The 21,521-nt window shown below is 37.0% G+C and overlaps 1 pseudogene across 1 annotated transcript; it reads left to right on the top strand.

The window, feature by feature from the left end:
* The first annotated feature begins 14,008 nt into the window (after positions 1-14,008).
* LOC309971782 (rab GTPase-activating protein 1-like) lies at positions 14,009-15,599 on the top strand (annotated as a pseudogene). The gene has a single exon. The product of its transcript is annotated as a rab GTPase-activating protein 1-like (transcript).
* The last annotated feature ends 5,922 nt before the right edge of the window (positions 15,600-21,521 follow it).

Genomic DNA, 21,521 nt, shown 5'->3' with positions numbered 1-21,521 from the left:
GGTGAGAGAAGCAGAGGTGGGCAATGTTTCTCAAACTAAACTGTGCATTGCCTTGGTGGAATTTTAAGGGAAAAAAAAAAAAAAAGATGCCCAAGGCCTCACCCCAGATCAAACGAATGAGACCTTGTAGGAATAGGGCCTAGGCATTAATAAATTTGAAAAACTCCTTAAGAGATTCTAATGTATAGTATGGATTGAGAATCACTGGGTTAAAGAAACTCAGGGACTTTGAAGCAGAGTAGAGGGAGAAGAGGAAGGGTACAAAGGGAATGGGCCTTGAGAGACTGAAGGAGCCATACCCCTTAAAGGGCTGGGGGACAGGTTGAAGAGGATGAAGGAGCCACTACCCAACCCCTTAATCCCCTGTGAACCTTGTATGGTTTTGAAGATATGATTCAAACATCAGTTAAAGGACCAAGGCTTCTTCTGACTTTTCATGTGTGCGACTGGCTGAGATAAAGTTTAAGACTGAACCGCCCCTCCTTTTCATTTTTAAGTACATAGTACTGAGGTTTCATTCTTTTCCAAGGTTGTTCTTAAAATGGAAATAGGAAAGTTCCAAATGGATTCACTTTCTCTGCCATCCAACATGTATTGTTTGTCACCTATAAATTATTTCAGTTTGAGCTGGTATCTGAATACTGACTGGGTTTTGGTTGCTAAGTGTCTGTGGTAACCAAACCCTTCATAGGCTTACACTGGAGTGTTTATATTGGAAAGTTTACATATGAGCTACCTGTGCATGGTTGATAAGAAAAGATTACAGAAACTCCATCAATGTGACTAATGCCCACAAAAAGAAATTCTGAGGAAACAAAGGTTCCTCTTTAGGCCCTGAGTTGATGCAAGTTCAGAATAAAGAGTAAACTAAGAAGCTGAGATTTTAAGCATCCCAAGACAGCTTTATTTCCCCTAACATAAAATGTCTCTACTGGTCCCGATATGTCCCACTTGAATCATGTATTGGACCTAAGGACAAGTGCAAATGTTACTTCAGATAAATAGCAGTATTAGCTCAATTTATCACACTAGCCAGTCAGCTAGCAGAACCTGGGAGAACAGGAAAAATCAGTAAGTTCTAATACATGAAGAGAAAGATCTTAGGTTTGGGATGCTACCTTGTACTGGCAAGACTCTAAATTGGAAGGCTCCAGACTTAAGCAATTCCTTGAACTCAGCGGGTATATGTGGGTGCCATACATGTATTAGCTGCTTTATACTTCTAAAAAACAAAATCCAACCGAGTAAAATTTAAAGATATTATAGGCTTTATTCAGTGATTCATGAATCAGGCAGCGCCCAATCTAGCAGATAGAAAGGAGCCCTGAGGAGCTGTACAAAATGAAACACTTTTATAGACAGAGGGAGCAAGAACAAGGAAGTTATACTAGGCAAAAACCAGATTGGTTATTGGAAGTTACTTTCCCTATAGGGAAAAGCAGGGGTTTTTCAGGCAGATTACCTACTAATGCTAATCAGGTGATTCCTGATTGGCTGGTTTAAGATTCCATTTCTGGGAGAGCTGAAACTGTTAAGTCTGGGTTTGGTGACATGGGGGCTTAGCATGAGCATCTCCATTTTGGGGCCTGTTGTCTTTAACATACTGCTTAATCTGGAGAGTGCTTAAACATAATGAAGCCTGCTCAACTAAGAGGAAAACATAGGATTAGGATGAAGTCTCTTGAGTTCTGTTCCCTGAGGTTCATAGTAAATCTGAGCTCATGCCAGGAAATATGCTAGATACTCACCGTGGATCAGTCTTTGAACTGCTCTTTGTGAATCATATATTGCACTGGAGACTCTACCAACGGATAGAAGATGATTAAACTTTCTTACCCCTTTGACAGACAAGGGTACATTTTGGTTACAACACTCAAAACATTCTAATACTTAAACAACCTCTTTATGCTAGGGATAGAAGGTACCAGGTTAAACAATATTAAGGACCAATCTTTAAGGAGTTCTAACTCCATGGGGAATAAACTCTGATATGGAAGCAAAACATTATATGCCTAATATTCCATTTGTTAAACATCTATCCTGCTCTTTTCTTTGCCATACTATAAGTTTTAAGATTCTCAAGCCTCCTTTAGTCATTAACTAATCGAATAAATTTGAGAATACATCTCACAATAAGACTCTCAGAAAGAGAAGAATATATTTCCTTGGGTTGCAGAAGAGCACACATTATCCTGTATTGTAAAGTCAATTCTGATAAAGTAAAGAATTTAGGACATTCACAAAAGTATCACTCCTCTCTCTTATCCAATGTGAAGACCTGTAAAGACTATATAATCTATTTTAAGCTTTTTCTGTCTAACAGAAGAGTCTTTTAAGATACCTGAACTTCTGAGTATATTGCTATATCCTGTGAAAAGAGCCTTATAATTGCTAGAATTCTGTAATTCTGATTGGTGAACTTATGTAATAATTTCTTGCTCAAATAATAACATTTAAATTGGCCTCTCTTTTCTGAAAAGTATAAATACTTGCAGGATTTGTTCACTAAGTATGAAGAGCTTCATAATATCCTTCTTTTCCCTTTATATTTAAAACAGTAATAAACCCATGATTCTATTCCATTCCTTATTCAAGAGTTTGAGAGTCTTCGTCTCATTTAAATTCACACTGCTAAGTGCTATGATAGAGGTTAAACTAAGAATCATAGCTGTCAAGAGGAAATAACAGTTCTGTATGAGAATGAGGACCTGAGAAAACTTCACATAGGAGATGACATTTAAGATGCTGTGATGAAGCAGTAAAATTTCTGCGAGCAAAAAAGAGGGGAAAGGGTTGGACAGAAGAAGTTGAAATGCCTTGAAAACATAAAGTACCATGTGTTTAAAGAATATTGCTCATTTCAATGTGGTAAGGGGTGGGAACTGGTTACTGAATGAAGCTGGAAGAGTTGATTGGGTCAGATCAAATGCCATATTAAGTATTTTGGAACTTTCTAAAATTTAAGTTGTGATATACCATCAGATGTCTGTGAGTAAAGGAGTAACATGATTATCTATTTACTTAGAAAAATAAATAGCAGTAGGATGGAAGATAGATTGAAGAGGGGAAAACCTAGATACAGAGATACCATTTAGTAAGCTACCTGAATAGTCTCCATGAAAGATGACAAGAGCAGTAGCAATGGAAAGATAAAGACAGTGAGAATTCTAAACACATTTTAGAAGTGTAATCCTCTAGAAATAGAAATTGAAGAAAAGAAAAGGGTTGGATACACCTAAAGGCTTGGTTACTGAAAGGAGTTACAGCATCTCTCTCTTTTGAAATTTATACTTGTAATATTTGCACTGTATACCTATGGGATGTTTCAGAGGTGAAAGGGGAGTGAAAATTACTTGAAATTTTCCCTAATTCTATTATCTGTGATTAAAAACCTAGGGTCATAAATGTAGCCTATTTTAGAGGAAGTCATCAACAGCAATTAAAATATCTTATACTCTCTTTTCTATGAGACCATCCCAACATTTCTGCTCTAGAGGACTCTAATATTCTTGCCCTAGAATGCCCATCTTCCACCATAGTGACTTCCAGCTTTACTCATATCCCAGAATGTAGCTATGTGAATAATGTAATCACTTTTTTACATATGCAAAATGAGTTTTGGCTTTACCAAGGCTCAATAATTGAACATTATAAGATGCTTCCTTCATTCATTCTTTTAGAATTAATGGTTCCCATCCTCTGAGTCATTTCTCTTTAATTCTAATTTTATTATTTTTCTTTTTCTTTAAGTTTCACTCACTTTTATGGTAAATACTTCTGGTAATATTTTTCATGAAGGATGAATTATGAAAATAAATGATACAAAGTAAGCTGTTGATGTGTCATATCATCAGGATAAATGATGCTAGGTAATTTTAGAGTTCCAGTTTGATAAAAGAGGCTCATTCAAGTGATAAGGCTTAGCATTAAGGTGTTCTAAATCATTATATATACAGATTTAATTTTAGAAAAGTTATGATCATGGAATATGCATCAACCAAATAAGTTGATAAATTACCTTCATCTCCAGCCAACCACATTATATAATTTTCCAAGAGATGAATTTTAATGTAATGCAGGGAAGCTTTATTCTGTGAGTTATCTGTAACATTTGTTACCAGAGCCAGACCTTGTCATCATTCTCATTTTCATTATAAATTCCAAACTATCAATAAAAATAAAAAAGTCAACACCAATTTACAAAAGAAGGAGTAAATGTAGAAAACATGTATATTCCTACATATTTTGGAGGCATCCAAGAGAAAAAATAATTTTCTCTGCAAAGGCAAGACTGAATTGGGTATTCTGAATGCATATTGTTGAGATAAGCAAACCAATTGGTCCTATAAGCTGAAGGACATATTATTGAATGAATATTTAGCACAAAAGGTTTATCTTCAAGGAAGTCTTGAAATAAGAATACATAATTATTTTTTACTTCTATCTTTGCTGAATGGATTTTACCAAATTTTATTCATGCAAACACTATCTTACCAAAAATGTGTGCAGGTGCTGTGTTAGGTATAGGAATGCAGAAGTAAACAAGGCAGAAGATCCTTCCATCTGTGAAGTTTATGGTCCAGGGGAGGAAAGAGACATTCAATATATAATATCTAATTCATTCATTTACTTATTGACAGATATTTATTGAGGTTCTATCATGTGTCAGGCATTGTTTAGGCACTGGGACTATAGCAATGTACAAAACTGATAAAAATCCCTGCCCTCATAGAACTTAACTTCAATGTGTAGTAAATAATACAGAGGTAAATGCAGACTGCTACAGGAACTCATTCAACATAAGCCCAATAGTCGGTCTAATCATTTGCTCAAATACCTCCTGGAAAGGGCTGGGAAACTGATCTCTGCTGTTTCCTGAGGAGTAACCTCAGGCTGTAGTAGACTACAGAGCCTGAGAATGAGGGAGTAGGGCTTTGTTTATGCCTGAAGACCTTGTTGTACCTTGCAATTATATTTTTTGCGATTTGTAACCACCGCATTGATGAAGTGCACTTGGTCAGTTAAGGATGTCTCTTACACAAACCTAGACTGGGCTACACAAAGGAATATGCCAGCATTGTATGTATGTATGTATATATGTATGTAAGTATGTATGTATGTATGTACATATGTATGGCTAGACTTGGAGAGACTTCTCTGCTTCCAGAGCTTGTGATAGGATCCTCACTAAACAGGCATTATCATCTGCAACTATACATCCTCTGGGGAGGCATTTGAGATTAGGAAGCTACACATTTTGATTTGTTTTAGAAAAAGTTGCCCATGTATTTTAATTGTGTTGACTTTCTTCTATGCCCTTCAGATAAATAAACTCTTTTATTTGTCTGAGCAGTATCTATGCCTGATCTTTCCATCTATCGAAACCTGCTATTGAAATCAGTCAATTTAGCAGATGTGCAGATTAAGGTAGATTTAAGAAATAGGATACGTCACCTAGATTTTTCACACTACTTTAAAGGTGATAATAGAAATTATGAGAAAAAAATTTAAAAATTTCTAATTTAGGCATTCATTATAGGGGCTATGGAACAGGGACATCTGTCCAGGGCATCCTTTTCAGTATAAAGCGTCATCAGAGGGCAAGAACAGACCTACATCTGCATGGAATGTATAGTTGCCTTGATGGATAGTTTGAGGCAAGACGGAAAATACTGCTTTTAACCAAAAATTCTTCCATCATTACTTCTCATTCAGGATTTAAACTTAATACATTGTAGGTTTAGCTTGGGTTTCCTCTAAAGCAGAGCATTCAGTAATGACTTGGGAGCAGACATTTGAGGGTGATCCTAGGAATCAGAAGTGAGGGAGTGGAAGGAGTAAGACAGGGAAGGGAGAAAACCTCCCAAAAGGATAATGGGCAACTGAGCCCAATCCCACTGGGGCCCCTCTGATGAACTGTATAGAATTACCCAGAACAACTCGCCAAAGGACAGGAAGGTGGGGACATTTATCCCCCACTGATTGCCAATTGGTTCCAGTGTTAACTCCCCCAAACTCCAGAACTGAACCTGCAGGCTATGAGCAGCTTTCCCACGTTTCAAAGAAAGCCTAAGACAAAAAAGCAAGAGTAGCCAAGGTATGCATTTGAAGTGGGACACTAGCCACATGTGTAGAATTGTCTACCATGCTGCGTTAAAATCTGATGGGCTGAGGAATGTGGCATGAGGCACCAAAAGCATCTGCTGCAGTCAGACAGAATCCCTTTTCTTGTATTCGGAGACCTAGAACACACTGACTCTCCTTAATGGGAAATGGCACACAAGAAGTCCTGTATAACTGATGAGATATTTGATGGTATGCTTCAAAATAGAGAGACAGAAACTTTTTTAGCATAATGATGTATGGAAAATATGCTAAGACAACCAGTTTGGTGGTGTGAATGGTTCTGATCATCTTGTAGATGTTCTCCCTAATGGAATTTGGAGGGAGCTGATCCTTGAGAAAACTGGGACAATTTACTGACATGTTTTATTGTTTTATCGTAGTGAGGGATAGTTATTTGAAAACATTTACTGAGCACTTACTCTATGTGGGCACTGTTTTAAGCCCTCTACATGTTCTAGTACAGGTGTGGGATATCTCTGCATGAATATGAATAGTAGGTATTCACATTCCTGGCCTCATGTATTCTTTCAATTAATGTTAAAAAAAGACACATAGAACCAGAAATTACATATCTAAATAGAAGACTTGTAAACAAAAGAGATGAATCTTACAGAGGCTATGATTAGAACTGAAACAACCTAAAGCTACACAGCTTAATAAAACTAGGAACTGTTTTCATTAACACAACTTTATTCCAGGAAATTCTTGCCCAAGAAAGTAAAGTTACAAATAATGTTTTTGTTTGTTTTAGGAACTTCCTGAAAATCTGTAAATCTGAATAAAAAACTACTTATATAGCCCTCATCAGTGTAAACAGCTCCCTTTTCAGAACAATGGATCACTCAAATGACTTTTCAAATGGCTTTACCCTTCAAGTCTGGCTTCATAATCCTTGCCTCACCATATAAATTCTAATGCTTGCCCATCCTGAAGTTTGCCCTATCCCAATCAGACCACACTACCTCACATTGAAAGACATACTCTAAAATCAGTGAAGGAGATCAGAATATGCCATCCCAAAATATGCCACTTTGGCATATTGTTTATTTTGAGCTGAAGGCACTTACACAGCAAAGGGGACTTTGCAGATGTGATTAAGGTTACAGACCTGAAACGGGGAGATAATCCTGGATTATCTTGGTGGACCCAATCTAATTACATGTGTCCTCTGTCTGTAGTCATAGGGAGATGTGACAATTGAGGAAGGGTCAAGAGAAATGCAACTTTGCTGGCTTTAAAGACAGAGGAAAGGGACCATGAGCCAAGGAATGTGGGCAACACCTAGAAGCTAGAAAGACCAGGAAACAGATTCTCCCTGAAAGCCTCCAGAAAGAAGCACAGCTCTACCAACACCTTGCTTTTAGTTCAGTGAGAACCATGTTTGACTTCTGACCTACAAAACTACAAAATAATAAATTTGTGGATTTTTTTAGCTACTAAATTTGTGGTAATTTGTTATGGCAGCATAGGAAACTAATACATAGTATGATGTAAGGGTAAAAGTCCATCCTTTTTCTTTTGTGTATGGATATCCGACAGAACCAGCAGCACAATTTGTTGAAAAGACTATACCTTCCTTATTGATTTACCATGACACATCTGTTGAAAATAAATTGACTATATATATATATATATTTCTGGACTCTTCTTTGCATTTCATTAATCTATATGTCTATGCATATGCCAATACCACACTGTTTAGATTACTGTAGCTTTATAGTAAACCTGGAAATCAGTTAGAGTCCTCCAACTTTGTTCTACTTTTTCAAAATTCCTTTCGGCTATACTAAGTCCTTTGAATTTCCATATGAATTTGAGAATAAGCTTGTCAATTTCTAAGAAAAAAGTATGCTGAGATTTTGAATTGGATTGTATTGAATCAATACATCAAATGTGAGTGAACAATACTGAGTCTTTCAACCCATGAATATGCTATATTTCCCCATTCTTTACATCTTCTTTATTTCTTTCAGCAATGTTTTGTGCTTTTTGGTATACAGGGCATGCAGATATTTCATTAAATTTTTTTTTATGTCATGATTTTTTGATGCTACTTGGGATGGTTAATTTTATGTGTCAACTTGGCTGGGCCTTGGTGCCCAGATATGTGGTCAAAGATTATTCGGATGATTCTTTGAGGATGTCTTTGGATGAAATTAGCATTTAAATCAGTAGACTTTATAAACCCACGCACCTATGGTCACCTAATCTATGACAAAGGAAGCAAGAATGTACAATGGAGAAAAAGTCTCTTCAGTAAGTGGTGCTAGGAAAACTGGACAGCTACATGTAAAAGAATGAAATTAGAACATTCTCTAACACTATACACAAAAATAAACTGCAAATGGATTAAAGGTCTAAATGTAAGATGGGACACTATAAAACCCTTAGAGGAAAACATAGGCAGAACACTCTCCGACATAAATTGCAGCAAGATCTTTTTTGATCCACCTCGCAGAGCAATGAAAATAAAAACAAAAATAAACAAATGGGACCTAATTAAACTTAAAAGCTTTTGCACAGCAAAGGAAACCATAAACAAAACAAAAAGATAGCCCTCGGAATGGGAGAAAGTATTTGCAAATGAAGCAACTGACAAAGGATTAATCTCCAAAATATACAAACAGCTCATGCAGCTCTATATCAAAAAACAAACAACCCAAACAAAAAATGGGCAGAAGGGGCTTCCCTGGTGGCGCAGTGGTTGAGAGTCTGCCTGCTAATGCAGGGGACACGGGTTCGGGCCCTGGTCTGGGAAGATCCCACATGCCGCGGAGCAACTAGGCCCATGAGCCACAACTACTGAGCCTGCGCGTCTGGAGCCTGTACTCCACAACAAGAGAGACCACGACAGTGAGAGGCCTGCACACTGCGATGAAGAGTGGCCCCCGCTTGCCACAACTAGAGAAAGCCCTTGCACAGAAACGAAGACCCAACACAGCCAAAAATAAAAATAAATAAATTAAAAAATGAAGGCTCAACATTTAAAAATATATATATAAAAAATGGGCAGAAGAAAAAATGTTCATTGCAGCACTATTTACAGTAGCCAGGACATAGAAGCAACCTAAATGTCCATTGACAGAGGAATGGATATAGATGGGGCACATATATACAATGGACTATTAGTCATAAAAAAATGAAATAATGCCATTTGCAGCAACATGGATGGACTGAGGGATTGTCATACTGAGTGAAGTAAGTCAGAGAAAGATAAATATCATATGATATCATTTATATGTGGAATCTATAAAAAAGGGTACAAATGAATTTATCTACAGAACAGAAATAGAGTTACATATGTAGAAAACAAACTTATGGTTACCAGGGGTTAACGGGAGGGATAAGTTGGGAGATTGGGATTGACATGTATGCTACTATATATAAAATAGATAACTAATAAGGACCTACTGTATAGCACAGGGAACTCTACTCAGTACTCTGTAATGGCCTATATAGGAAAAGAATCTAAAAAAAGAGTGGATATATGTATATGCATAACTGATTCCCTTTGCTGTACACCTGAAACTAAGACAGCACTGTAAATCAACGATACTCCAATAAAAATTTTTTTTAAAAATCAGTAGACTTTGAGTAAACCAGATTGCCCCCCATAATATGGGTGTTAACTGAAGGCCTGAATAGAACAAAAGACTGACCTCCCTCAAATAAGAAACAATTCTGCAGCAGACAGCTTTTGGACTTAAACTACAACACCTGCTCTTCCTTAGGTCTTCAGCCTGCCAGCCCTCCCTGCCTATTTTGGACTTGTCAGCTTCCATAATTGGGAGCCAATTCCTTCAAATAAATCTATTTCTTTCGCTCTGTCTATACAGATCCCATTGGTTTTGTTTCTCTGGAGGACACTGACTAATAATACTATTGCAATAAATGGTATTGTTTTAAAATTGCCATTTCCAATTGGTCATTACTAGCATCATAAATTACTTTTGAAAATTAAAAATAAAATGAAGTAGGGGTGATAGTGTATTTTTTTCTTTCTATAAAGAATTCACGAAAGCTTATTTCAATATGGAAGGACACATCATAGTTTTGGGGAACACTGATACTCTGAGAGGAATGTGGTCTCTTTTGGGAACTCTTTTATGTTCTTTAATGTTCCAGACCTTCTCTGTGTAGAGAGGAAGAATTCACTACCATTTATTAATCTTATATATTGTTATGGACTGAATTGTGCACCCCACCCCCCAAAAATTCATATGTTGAAGTCCTAATCCCCAGTACCTTAGAATGCCACTGTATTTGGAGAGGCATCTTTAAAGAGATGATTAAGTTAAATGAGGTCATTAGGGTGGGCCCTAAGCCAATTTGACTGGTAGCCCTGTAAGAAGAGGAAATTTGCAAATAGACAGACACAGTAGAGTATGTGAAAATACAGGTAGAAGACTGCCATTCACAAGACAAATTACCACAAATTTAGTGGTTTGAAACAATACAAATTTGTTCTCTTACTGTTCTGGGGTTCAAAAGTTCGAAATCAATTTCACTGAGCTAACATCAAGGTATTGTCAGGGCTGGTTCTTTCTGGAGACTCTAAGAGGAGAATCTATTTCCTTGACTTTTTCAGCTTCTAGTGGCCTGCTGTATTTCTTTACTTGTGGCCCCTATCTCCATCTTCAAGGCATCGTGCTATGTTTTCTTCTTCCAGCATCACATCCTCTTCTTCTCTGACCTGAACTCCTTTGACTGTCTTACAAGGAGCGCTGTGATTATATCAGCTCACCTGGCCAATCCAAAATAGTCCCCATCTCAAGGTTCTTAATCACATCTGCAAAATCCCTTTTGCCATGTAAAGTAAAATTCACAGGTTCTGGAGAATTAGAACATGGACATCTTGAGGAACTTTATTCAGCTTACATCATTATCCTTCATATATATCATATGTATAGATTTCAATTTTAGAAAATGCAGTTTTTTTACTATAATTGAGGCATTCTGTAAGCTGGCTGTACCTAATTTTTATCCTTTCATGATGATTATTGACATGGTATGTTGGTATACTTGGAAACTTATGTATGTCTTAATAGAACTTCATTATAATTATAAGGTCATCTAAATGTTTTATTACCAGGCAGATAAGAGAATGCGTGTGTGCAGTTAGCTTTCGTTTGGGCGGACATTTGTCTGATTTGTCATCTTGAAGCACATCTTGAAATACACTGTTGGATTCTCATTTAAATGGTTACTGTATGTGACCAGTGGTGCTAATCTGTTTAACTGCCCGCCCAGTTGCTAACTGGCCCTTCTTTTGTTTGATACAGTTTCCTTTCTTTTCAGAACTGTTGGAAAAAATTCACAAATGGTTCATTCTTTCTGTTCACACTGAAACAGAAACTTACCTCTTCTTTATGAATGAATATACTTAATAGAAATATTATTATATTATAATATTAACACTGTATTATATAATAAGCATTTTCCTACTTACTAGAATTAACAGAAGCTAAACATAATCTATTCACTTTTTTATATTACGACTATCATCTTTATACCTTGTATAAATTTTCCTTTGGGGCATTATTAGAAACTTATGGTCTTTTAAAAATTCAATGAGTTCTAATTTAACATGATTATTATAATTTTTTTATGATCACATTGCCTCAACTTGGTTAAAAGGAACCCCCTTAAACTGGCCTGTTTGGCTTTTTTAGAGTTGCCTCTAATGATCCCAAGAACATCCTGACTTCCTTGAAAAAAACAAAACAAAACAGGAATTCCTGGATGCTTCCTGATTTTTTTCCTGCTGAAGGGCATGAAATTAACTATCCTCAAAAATCTTGGTTTCCTCTAGAAGAGAATGACATTAGAGGTCAAACTATGGGCTCCAGAGGTATATTTATAAGCACTGGTGATAAGCAAAAGTGCTGCTACTGTGGCTGCACTGGACTGCTTTCTATGGTTCACAGTGGTAGTTTCAATTTAACACATTCTTTCGTACTTTACTTATTGCTGTATGGTTTCATCAATCACTAAGACTTTTCATATTAACACTTCTAAACAAAATAAAAGCCAGGAGTGGGATATCATTTTTCATCTCTCACACTGGCAAAGATTAAAAAGATTGATGATGCTCAGTGTTGGCCAGAGGGAAGGGAAACAAGACATTCCCATAAACTGTTGGTGGTAGTGTAAACTGGTATAACATTCTTATAGAACAACTTGGTAACATCTATTGATGGTGAAACACCTGTTAACTTAGAAATTCCACTTTTAGAAATTTACCTTACACATAAACTCATATACAAGTATATATGATTACTGCAACATTGCTTGAGGTAGTGTATAACAGGAAACCATCTAAATGTCATCACGAGGACTTCCCTGGTGACACAGTGGTTAAGAATCCACCTGCCAATGCATGGGACATGGGTTCAAGCCCTGGTCCAGGAAGATCCCACATGCCACGGAACAACTAAGCTCTAGAGCCACAACTACTGAGCCCGTGCTCCACAAAAAGAGAATCCACTGCAGTGAGAAGCCTGTGTACCTCAACGAAGAGTAGCCCCTGCTCACCCCAACTAGAGAAAGCCTGTACGCAGCAACAAAGACCCAACACAGCCCCAAAAATAAATAAATAAATAAACAAATAACAAACACATGAAAGAATGTTCAACATCATTAATCATTAGAGAAATGCAAATCAAAACTACAATGAGATATCATCTCACACCAGTCAGAATGGCCATCATCAAAAAATCTAGAAACAATAAATGCTGGAGAGGGTGTGGAGAAAAGGGAACACTCTTGCACTGCTGGTGGGAATGTGAATTGGTTCAGCCACTATGGAGAACAGTATGGAGGTTCCTTAAAAAACTACAAATAGAACTACCATATGACCCAGCAATCCCACTACTGGGCATATACCCTGAGAAAACCAAAATTCAAAAAGAGTCATGTACCAAAATGTTCATTGCAGCTCTATTTACAATAGCCCGGAGATGGAAACAACCTAAGTGCCCATCATCGGATGAATGGATAAAGAAGATGTGGCACATATATACAATGGAATATTACTCAGCCATAAAAAGAAACGAAATTGAGCTATTTGTAATGAGGTGGATAGACCTAGAGTCTGTCATACAGAGTGAAGTAAGTCAGAAAGAAAAAGACAAATACCGTATGCTAACACATATATATGGAATTTAAGGAAAAAAATGTCATGAAGAACCTAGGGGTAAAGCAGGAATAAAGACGCAGACCTCCTAGAGAACAGACTTGAGGTTATGGGGAGGGGGAAGGGTGAGCTGTGACAGGGCGAGAGAGAGTCATGGGCATATACACACTAACAAACGTAGTAAGGTAGATAGCTAGTGGGAAGCAGCCGCATGGCATAGGGATATTGGCTCGGTACTTTGTGACAGCCTGGAGGGGTGGGATAGGGAGGGTGGGAGGGAGGGAGACGCAAGAGGGAAGACATATGGGAACATATGTTTATGTATGACTGATTCACTTTGTTATAAAGCAGAAACTAACACACCATTGTAAAGCAATTATACCCCAATAAAGATGTTAAAAAATAAATAAAATAAATAAATAAATAAACAAATAAATGTCATCATGGGGGGACTCGTTAAATAACTATGGTACAACCATACAATGAATGCTGTGGAACCATTAACAAAATCCCGTGTGTGTGTGTGCGTGTGTGTGTGTGTGTACATAGATACATATTTACACACATAGATATACATATGTTTGCATTCTAATAGCAAATGCCTGGTTATAGAAGAAACAATGGTTTTACCTTTGGAAATTTGAATAGGGGAAATTAGATAGAGGAAGACTTTTACTCCTCACTTTATAATCTTTTATACTAATATTAAACTTTAAAAAATACTGTCAATTAAATACTGTCAAATTAAAACAAGGAACAGAAAAGAAGGTTGTGATTACAGCGCAGCAACTTTCTAACAAAGAATTAGCTGCTGAAAGATGCTTTAGAATCTTATTAAACCCAGGTTGAAATGTGAAGAACTGTGACATTTATTTACTGGATATGGAAGCCATGGGAAAGAGCTATGATGGAAGAGCTTATGTTATCACCGGCATGTGGAACACCAATGAACCAATATTTCTGGCACTTAATGAAGAAACTCCAAAAGATAAATGAGTGTATAGGACTGTGGCAATGGATATGGTAGTCATGGACGTGATGGAGCCTGTCTATTTTCACCTGGAGACAGCAGTACATGTGTACCCTGCAAATAAGTGATTTTGGCATTTTAGCAGAAAGACTTTCACAGAGACTTTCTTCATGAGGTTGAAACAGTCTGAGGGAAAAGGTCATACCAAAATGCTGGAAATGCAATAGATGAGGTGGTAAGTCTACAGCAAGAGTCTGAGAAGGAGGAACGAATCACACTGCTACTAGCAGATGGGGTCCAGTGTCACCCTAGGAGGATGAAGCAGAAGAGAAGAGTGATAATGAACTCTCAAGTGGAACAGGTGATGTTCTAAGCATTGTCCTGAGAAGATCCTATATTCTTGGGGAGAATTGTTAGGAAGATGGCACAATAACCTTGGTGCATGACAGAAAGGGCTATCCACTGTGGTGAAGAGTGCTGTTCCTGAAGCATTGAGGGCAGAGGTATGGTAATTATTAGCAGGCTGCCATGACAACCAGACAATGCTCAATAGATATCAATTTCTTATCACAATGTACTCAGCCCAGGAGAGTGTTATTACTAGAGATATATTCATCAGACATTTCCTGCACATGATTACTTCAAAGATACCAGAGGAGATGGCCAGGAATCGCTCTACAAGATTTGCAAGGCCTACTCTGTCTACAACAAAGACACTGGGTACTGTCAAGGGCAGTCTTTTCTTGCTGCTGTATCGCAGCTGCATTTGCCAGAGGAATAAGCATTCTGTGTTTTGGTGAAAATCATGAATGACTATGATTTATGAGACTTCTGCAAAAACAGCTTTGAAGACCTTCACTGCAAATTGTATCAGCTGGAAAGACTAATGCAAGAGCAGTTACTGGACCTCCACGACCATTTTTCTAATCTGAACCTGGAAGCTCATATGTGTGCATCCCAGTGGTTTCTCACTCCTTTTACTGACAAGTTCCCACTCTGCATGGTCTTCCACATCATTGACTTACACTTTGTGAGGGTTTGAACATAACCTTTCACGTAGCCTTGGCTCTCCTAAAGACCTCAAAGGAAGATCTTCTGCAAGCTGATTCCGAAGGTACTTTACAGTTCTTCAGAGTTCAGCTTTCTAAAGTTATTCAGAGATACAAGGCAGAGGAAAATGCAAGAAGTATAACAGAGCAGGCTTACAATATTAAGGTACAAACCAAGAAACTGAAGAAACATGAGAAGGAATATCTGAAAATGCAAGAGAGTCATCTGCAGCAGGAAGACCCAATGGATAGATACAAGTTTGTATATTTGCAGATAACTTCACCTCTTGCTTTTATAATGGTAATCTTCATACGCTGAGAGAAAGAAAGGGAAAAAGAAAAAGTAGCTATCAACTACTTTCAAAAATGAGAAAAAGGAAAATGACAAAGTACCGTTTTAGTTGTGCACAGTCACATCCTAATCTACTCTATGCTTTTCCTTCATGGTATATTGTATCCTTCAAGACTCCAAAGCAATGCGATGATTTAGTCAAAATATTTGGTTAAAAATACTGACCAGTTATATTTGTTCAACTCCATTGGTAACTGTGTAAAGTTGAGAGCACCCTAAATGTCCAATACTTAAATTTTAAAGCAACTTAAAATGTTCATTGCCTCATACCACACCTCATGATGTTTGCATGATGCATAATAGTTATAAAAGTCTGTAGTACTTGGAAACATTAAGCTTTTACCAATTTGGAAAAGTTTTTAAACAATTTAAAGGACATTGCCAAACAAGCAAAGCAGGCCTGATGGACTAAAAAATGAATTAGAAAGAAAAAAACTGAAATGGTAGAAATAATTTTTAACACATTCCTTTTGCTGTTACTTTTCTTATATGTACTCTTTTTCATGTATTATGAAAGCAAGGCATATCATTACAGTAGAAAAGCAAAAAGAATATAAAGTACACCATAATTCTACCTATCCACAGGTAGTAGAATTTACAACTTGGTGCTGCTTCTTTCCTAAACACACACATTCTCTTCCTCTGAACACAACCATCTTTTATCCTAGAGTCCTGTCACTCCTGTCACCGGAGCTTTAATGTTATTAGTTTCTAAGCTCCAAAGCCTGAGGGAGGAAAAGGAAGGCTGAAGAATCCAAAAAAGAGCACCAGTATAAAGAGGGAAAATGACTGAAATGAAAATTTTTACTTCACAATTTTGCCTTAGGTTAATTCTAAGGCCTAAAAACTACCACGTAGCCACTCAGTAACTGTCAAATAAATAAACAAATGTGTCAACAAGCAAAACCGGTTTAATACATATCTATTTAATGTTCAATTTCTCATAAGGATGTCATTTCTATCTTCAGGATAAAAATTCAAAACAGTTTTCAGCTCTTGACATTGGATAATGTGGGCACATATTTATCTCCTGCCTGACACCTTTCTTTTCTGACAAGTTTCTACTCTGCTGCATCACCATATCTGAACTGACCACTCTGAGGTGACTAGCACCTTATCACTTTACACTTTCCTCACTTCTTCTATACTGTGACAGACATTTAATATTTTGTTTTATCCTATGTACTCCAGTTATTGCTCATGTGAAGAACAGATATCTTATCACTGGGATTTGGTCTGAGGGCAGAAACTCCATCACAGTAATTGGCCCAAACATTAAGAGTCTAGAAAGGACTTAAAAAAAAAAAAAAGCCACCCCTCATCTACATCCCAGATCATCAAATGCTTTTCTGCATTCTCCTTAAAAATTTTGAATTTCTTAAAAAAGGTTTTATCGTATTCATGTGTAAAACAGAAGATAAATAAAAGTACCCCAAAATTAAGCACCACTGCTTCATACTTCAAAGAATGTCCTCTAGATTTCCTATTGTTTGCAAAATGTATTTATGAAATAAACATTAAATACTCCAGTTGCATGAACAATAACAATTCTTTTAAAACTTCAATAATACTTGTGCCTAATGTACAATGTAGCAATGTTCATTATGAAGAGGTTTTAATACAGAGGAGCACATGCTTTTTTTTTTTTTTTTTTTGCGGTACGCGGGCCTCTCACTGTTGTGGCCTCTCCCGTTGCGGAGCGTAGGCTCCGGACGTGCAAGCCCAGCGGCCATGGCTCACGGGTCCAGCCACTCCGCGGCGTGTGGGATCTTCCCGGACCGGGGCACGAACCCGCGTCCCGTGCATTGGCAGGCGGACTCTCAACCACTGCGCCACCAGGAAAGCCCGAGAACATTCTTTTTTCCAGAAACTTTAAGAAAATGGATTCTTTTTCTTTTTAAATAAATTTTGGTTTATTTATTTTTGACTGCATTGGGTCTTCATTGCTGCACGTGGGTTTTCTCTAGTTGTGGCGAGCGGGGGCTACTCTTCGTTGCGGTGCATGGGCTTCTCATCGCAGTGGCTTCTGTTGTTGTGGAGCACGGGCTCTAGGCACACGGGCTTCAGTGGTTGTGGCACGTGGGCTCAGTAGTTGTGGCTCGAGGGCTCTAGAGCACAGGCGTAGTAGTTGTGGCGCACGGGCTCAGTTGCTCCACAGCATGTGGGATCTTCCTAGACCAGGGCTTGAACCCGTGTCCCCTGCATTGGAAGGCGGATTCTTAACCACTGTGCCACCAGGGAAGCCCCCAAAATGGACTCTTTTTTAAAGAACATCTAATGGTTTCTGAATGTTTGACTTTCAAACACCCAACACAGATTTTAGGGGAAAAGCTTTCAGTATTTTTCCCTTGAGGATGATGTTACCTGGGAGTTCTTTATATATAGCCTTTATCATGTTGAGAAAGTTCCCTTCTAGTTCTAGTTTAATGAGTGTTTTATAATGAAGGAATGTTGGATTTTGTCAAATGCTTTTTCAACATCAATTGAGATGGTCATGTGCTTCCCCTCCTTCATTCTATTTATGTGGTGAATTACACTGACTGATTTTGTGTGTTGAACTACACTTGCATTTCTGGGATAAATCCCCCTTGGTCCTGGTGTATAATCCTTTTAACATGCTGCTGAATTCTATTTGTTAGCATTTTATTGAGGAGTTTTGTATCTATCAATAAATTCACAAGAAAAACTGGTCTGTAGTTTTCTTTTCTTGTAGTGTCTTTTTGTCTGGTTTTGGTATTAGGATAATATCAGCCTCATACAATGAGTTAAGAAGTATTCTTTCCTCTTCTATTTGTTGGAAGAGTTTGAGAAGTAGTCATGTTTATTCTTTAAATGTTTGTAGAATTCACCGAATGGAGTCATCTGGTCTTAGGCTTTTCTGTGTTGGGATATTTTCTATTGCTAATCCAATCTTCTTACTTGTTATAGGTCTATTCAGATTTTCTATTTCTTCTTTAGTTTTGGTAGTTTATGTATTTCTAGGAATTTGTCCATTTCATCCAGGTTATCTGATTTATTGGCACATAGAGTTCATAGTATTCTCTTATAATGCTTTTTATTCCTGTAAGGTCAGTAGTAATGTTCCCTCTTTAATTTCTGATTTTAGTAATTTGAGTATTCTTTTTTTTCTTAATCTTTAGGTTTCTCAATTTGTTGATTTTTTTCAAAGAATCAATATTTGGTTTCATTGATTCTATTGTTTTTCTATTCTCTATTTCATTTATTTCTACTCTAATTCTTATTATTTCTTTCCTCTTTATGGTTTGAACTCAATTGAATACAATATATTAAGGAATTAATTTTTTCTTCCAAATGCCTAAAATTGAAGAATAATTAACAACCTCTGAGTCATCAGGCAAAGAGCAGCCTATTTGTTAAATTTACTGTTTAAATCCATGTTAAGAGCTCTCATATAATTCACAGTAGAATATTACTATGTCTTTACGAATATGTTTAGAAAAGGGCAAAGGTCATGGGGGAGAACTACCATAGATTGAATGTTAAGGTTATCTTCTAGTTTATGAGACTTGTGCCAGGCTGAAAGAGAGCAATACCATGGACCTCTTGCATATTTACAGGAAAAATTAAAATCAAGCTTCTCATTTTTAGATCATCATGTCATCATGAGACACATCAGAACTTAGGTCTGTTTCTGAAGAAGACAAGCATGACAAGAACCCTGTGATATCCCATGAACACTGACTTCTCTCCTGGAGAGAAGAACATTAGTATAATGTGGGTTTCACAACTCTCCCCAAAGATATGGCTCTTATGTCCCTAAGACTGGCTTTCTAAGGGTCTGTTCAGAATAATTGCCTTCTGCCACATATGACAAACCCACAGCTAACATCATTCTCAACAGTGAAAAGCTGAAAGCATTTCATCTAATATCAGGAACAAGAAAAGGATGTCCACTCTCACCACTTTTATTCAACATAGATTTGGAAGTCCTAGCTATAGCAATCAGAGAAGAAAAAGAAATAAAAGGAATACAAATTGGAAAAGAAGAAGTAAAACTGTCACTGTTTGCAGATGACATGATACTTTACATAGAAAATCATAAAGATTCTACCAAAAAACTACTAGAGCTCATCAATGAATTCAGTAAAGTTGCAGGATACAAAATTAATGCACAGAAATCTCTTGCATCCATAAACACTAACAATGAAATATCAGAAAGAGAAATTAAGGAAACAATCCCATTTACCATTGCATCAAAAGGAATAAAATACCTAGGAATAAATCTAAGTAGGTAAAAGACCTGTACTCTGAGAACTATAAGACACTGATGAAAGAAATCAAAGATGACACAAACAGTTGGAAAGATATACCATGTTCTTGGATTGAAAGAATCAATATTGTCAAAATGACTATACTACCCAAGGCTATCTACAGATTCAATGCAACCCCTATCAAATTATCAATGGCATTTTTCACAGAAGTAGAAAAAAATTTAAATTTGTATAGAAACACAAAAGACTCTACATAGCCAAAGCAATCCTGAGAAAGAAAAACAATGCTGGAGGAATCAGGTTCCTTGACTTCAGACTACACTACAAAGCTATAGTAATCAAAACAGTATGGTACAGGCACACACAAAAAACAGAAATATAGCTCAATGGAACAGGATAGAAAGCCCAGAAATAAACCCATGGCCCTATGGTCAGTTAATCCTGCTCCTGGACATATATTCAGAGAAAACCATAATTCAAATAGATATATACACCCCAATGTTCATTGCAGCACTATTCACAATAGCCAAGACATGGAAGTAACCTAAATGTCCATTGACAGAGGAATGGATAAAGAAGTTGTGTACATATACACAATAGAATACTACCCAGCCATAAAGAAAGAATGAAATAATGCCATTTGCAGCAACATGGATGGACCTGGGGATTATCATACTAAGTGAAGTAAGTCAGACAGAGAAAGACAAATATCATATGATATCACTTATATGTAGAACCTAATAAAAAGATGATACAAATGAACTTATTTACAAAACAGAAACAGACTCACAGATCTTGAAACCAAGCTTACGGTTACCAAAGGGGAAATGTGGAGGCGAGGGATAAATTAGGAGTTTGGGATTAACATATACACACTAAGATGTATAAAACAGATAATCAACAAGGACCTACTGTATAGCACAGGGAACTCTACTCAATAACCTGTAATAACCTATATAGGAAAAGAATCTGAAAATGAATGTATATATGTTTATGTAAAACTGAATTGCTTTGCTGTACACCTGAAACACAACACTGTAAATCAACTATACTCCAATATAAAATCGAAATTAAATTAAAAAATTAAAAAATAATAAAGGTTAGAATACCACCACCACCACCCCCCCAAAAAAAAGAATAGTTGCCTTCTGTTTTCATTTGCATCTCCTGCTTAGCTTACACTTCATCTTACCCGACCAGGATCACCTCCATCACCAGATATCTCATCCTACCCAACTACTTCCTACTCTTCCCAGTGCTTTCTATGCTTTATTAACTATGATCATTCAGAATGAGAACCAAAGTAATATCTAAAGGGTTGGAATCAGAAAATCACCACCTGTGATTTTCTGTTATTCTCAGATGACTTAAGCACAATCAAGAAAAGCACTGAAAGGACATCCTAAGTGGTTAAGTGGGGTTAATAGGTACTTACCCCAATTGGCTTTCTACAGAAAATAATGAAACATTGGTTTAAACAGTAAAAGCATTTATTACTTGAGATGACAGAAACCCATGGTAGGTATACTCCAGGTTTAATCCATCAGCTCATTAGGATTATCAAGGATTCAGGTTCTTTTAATTTTCTGCTGTGTGACCTCATTGTGTTAGCTTTGTTTTCAAGCTGGCTCCTCTCTGGTTGCAAGATGGCTGCAGC

Source organism: Leucopleurus acutus (genome assembly GCF_964270905.1).
Source record: "Leucopleurus acutus genome assembly, chromosome: 14".
NCBI lineage: Eukaryota > Metazoa > Chordata > Mammalia > Artiodactyla > Delphinidae > Leucopleurus > Leucopleurus acutus.
Note: the sequence above shows the minus strand (reverse complement) of the source record. Positions and strands in the feature narration are given on the sequence as shown.